We start from the raw sequence: 4,058 nt of genomic DNA, 5'->3' as shown, positions 1-4,058 counted from the left end.
ACATAACAAAAATTTACTCTTGAAATTCTTTCTTTTGTGTGTGTGTGTAATTTAGCTGGTATTCACAATATCTAACACAACTAACCCTAACTGTGTTCATAGACCTTTTTAATGGTTTGTAATGTAAAATTTTATAGTGTCTGTTGGGGAATCATTGCTGTGATATGATTGGTGAACCTGGACAAAGGAATGATGTAACATGATAAAATTCTTATAAGATTATTTAGATATATGCATTCTACAATCATTGCCATTATGATAAGTTGTGTAAATGAGAAAAAAATTATAACAGATTGATGCACAGTTTTCTGAATGTTCAAATAATGTCCAAGAAAAATGTCATCTCTTTTCATTCGTAAATTTCTATATATTAATATGTATGGGTTTGATACATGAATTTGAGCAAATACACTATATTCTGGCTTCTAATTATTCATAAAAATGTTTTACTACTAAGAGGACAGCTTTAGAGAGAACACATTTTCAATTAATCTTCATGTCCACTTTTACTGGCTGTGCAAACCTAAATAATCTGTCTCACTCATTATATGCCAGTGAGGGGAATAGTTGTAAATAGACAATATTTCTTTAGTTGCACATTACCCAGACACTTAATATCCTTACAATAGGGACATATGTGTCTCTTAATATTTGTATCACCCTATTATGTGATTCATTGTGTATTTAAATTTACCAATCATCTTTTTTAGACTATGCTGCTCTCAAAATTGTTCATGTCTGTATTTTAGATAGAGAACAAAAAGGTAAGTATAAGGAATATAAGCAGATGGAGAGAAATTTCATTCATAAAAATTTCCTCCTTTAATATTTACATATTTTAACCTTACTTTAATTTTTCCTTCAAACTCACTACCCTATCCTTGAAAACCTTTTCTTACCTCTCTTGATTTACATAGAGCTTTACCATTATGTTTATATTTCTCTTCTCTTAACTTCCTCCACTTCATACAATCTCATGATGCCATGTTTATATTTCTCTCTTTGCCTCTATATCACTTATCCTTATTTTTCACTTTATTCTACCACATCCATTCTCAGAATCATAACCTGCAGAGGAAAACTGCAATTTCTCAATACACGCATTGACTTTATAGACTGTACTTGCAGATGTTGTTTTAGCATATAAAATGGAAAGGATAGGTTACATCAGAGACTAAGGAGATGGAAATACTATAAAGAACAAAAAATAAGACTTAAAAAATTCTATTTATTTAGCTAGTTATTTTTGGCTGGGCTTTCCCGGTGGCTTATATGGTAATGCAGTAGACCTGGGTTGGATCACTGGGTTGGGAAGATCCCCTGGAGAAAGGAATGGCAATCCACTCCAGTATTCTTGCCTGGAGAATCCCATGGTCAGAGGAACCTGGCAGCCAGTCCATGGGGTCCCAAAGAGTCGGACACAACTGAGCGACTAACACGTACACATTTTTGGCTATTCTGGGTCTTTGTTGCTGTGCGGGCTTTCTCTAATTCCTGGGAGTGTGGTCTACTCTGTATAGTTGTAGTGTATGGGCTTTTCATTGGGGTGGCTTCTCTTGTTGCAGAGCACAGGCTCTAGAGTTCAGGCTCAGTAGTTGTGATGCAAGAGCCTACTCACTGTGCAGCATATGAGATTCTCTTGAGCCTGAAGTTGATCTGGTGTCCCCTTCATTGCATGGCGAACTCTCAACCACTGGGCCAACCAGGAAAACCCAAGAACAGAAAATAAGACTATTTCCAATGCCCCATATTAATTTATATGAAATCCAATCAGGATAGCTATGAAGATAAATTAGTCTAAAATCAGGCATTTGAGTTTGGTTAATTGAGTAAAATGGAAAAGATGTACTGCTGCTGCTGCCGCTAAGTCACTTCAGTCGTGTCTGAATCTGGGCGACCCCACAGACGGCAACCTACCAGGCTTCTCTGTCCCTGGGATTCTCCAGGCAACAACACTGGAGTGGGTTGCCATTTCCTTCTCTAATGCATGAAAATTCAAAGTGAAAGTGAAGTCGCTCAGTCGTGTCCGACTCTTCGAGATGTCATGGACTGTAGCCCACCAGGCTCCTCCATCCATGGGATTTACCAGGCAAGAGTACTGCAGTGGGGTGCCATTGTCTTCTCCTAGCTCTGTTTATTGAGGATGAATAGTGTGTGTGTGTATGAAACCTGGGCTTCAATGATAGATATAATTTTGGTTCTAGTCTGAGAACTTAATAGAACCGGAAATGGCATATATCCAAACTCATGGATGATATAAAGAAAAACAAAGCATTTATTATACTTTAAAAGTTCTTTATATCCCTGATTGACTTATGTAAAAACTATAAACAATTACTAGTTATATAGATGATTCTCTAAAAGAACTGCAAGCTGAACTTTTAATTAATCTATCCAGATATTTTGCACATGCATCTATAACTATATCTGAAAAAAAAAAAAAACCACTTTTAAAACATGAATGGGCATTGTTTTGCTATGATGAAAAATTGCTTTGCTGCTGCTGCTGCTAAGTCGATTCAGTCGTGTCAGACTCTGTGCGACCCTATAGACAGCAGCACACCAGGCTTCTCCATCCCTGGGATTCTCCAGGCAAGAACACTGGAGTAGGTTGCCATTCCCTTCTCCAATGCATGAAAGTGAAAAGTGAAAGTGAAGTCGCTCGGTCGTGTCCCACTCTTAGTGACCCCATGGACTGCAGCCTACCAGGCTCCTCCGTCCATGGGATTCTCCAGCAAGAGTACCAGAGTGGGTTGCCATTACCTAACTTTACCTTAAATAGTGATTATTCCTGTTATGTCTCCATTGGGTTCATATTTTTTTTCTTTTTCTTCTATTCAGACAGAGCAATTGTCAGAAAACTGGAATGGGAAATCATACAAGGGTGGTAGTGTTTATTCTAGCAGGTTTAACAAGTGACCCACAAATGAAAATTGTTTTATTTATCTTCCTCCTACTCACCTACTTGCTTAGCATCACTTGCAATCTGATTATCATCACGCTTACCCTGGTAGATACTCACCTGAAGACCCCCATGTACTTTTTCCTTCGAAATTTTTCCTTTTTAGAAATTTCATATACTACTACATGCATTCCTAAATTGCTGGTTATGATGGCAACAGGAGACAAAACCATTTCCTATAACAGTTGTGTGAGTCAAGTGTTTTTTGCTATTCTTCTTGGAGCATCTGAATGTTACTTACTGGCAGCAATGTCCTATGACCGCTATGTTGCCATCTGTAAGCCCTAGCATTACACAACCATCATGAACAGTAAAATCTGCGTGCAGCTTGTCCTCAGTTGTTGGTTTGCTGGATTCTTTGTCATCTTTCCACCACTCCTCTATGGCCTAAACCTTGACTTCTGTGCCTCCAACGTTGTTGATCATTTCTATTTCGACTCCACTCCCCTCCTACAAATCTCCCGCTCAGATACAAAGTTAATCGAGATGATGGGATTCATCTCAGCTGTGGTGACACTGGTGATCACACTGGTAATGGTGATTATATCATATACCTGTATTGCCTTGACCATTCTAAGAATTCCCTCAGCTAGTCATAGGCTTTTTCAACATGTTCTTCTCACATGATTGTGATATCCCTTACTTTCGGCAGTGGCATCTTTATGTATGTTAAACCTTCAGTAAAACAAAGAATATCATTTTCCAAAGGAATTTCAGTGCTCAACACCTCTGTTGTTCCATTTTTGAATCCTTTCATTTATACCTTAAGGAACCAACAAGTGAAGAAAGCCTTCATGAATATGATACATAGAGTTGTTTCTTTCTCAAAGGAATGAATATGATTTGCACTATACATAAAGAAGATAAACAAAAGGGCATCAATCAACAACAGCATATCCAATGTAGTTCTAATACACATTTCCTCTGATTTTCCTCTCATTTCTACAGCATTAATCTTTATCTAAAGCTTTATTTTTATACAAATTTTGTGCTAGAATTTTAATTTTATTTATAGTCTTCTATAGAGATTTATTTTGAATCTCACCTTCTTTGTACATGTGAAAGAAATTTAGACACATTTTTAATTTTTCTTTAT

General features: G+C 37.1%; 1 pseudogene; it reads left to right on the top strand.

The window, feature by feature from the left end:
- Positions 1-2,866: 2,866 nt before the first annotated feature.
- On the top strand, positions 2,867-3,798 carry LOC133248897 (olfactory receptor 6C74-like; annotated as a pseudogene).
- The last annotated feature ends 260 nt before the right edge of the window (positions 3,799-4,058 follow it).

This window comes from Bos javanicus, chromosome 5 (genome assembly GCF_032452875.1).
Source record: "Bos javanicus breed banteng chromosome 5, ARS-OSU_banteng_1.0, whole genome shotgun sequence".
Taxonomy (NCBI): domain Eukaryota; kingdom Metazoa; phylum Chordata; class Mammalia; order Artiodactyla; family Bovidae; genus Bos; species Bos javanicus.
This window is presented reverse-complemented; position numbering and strand designations above follow the sequence as displayed.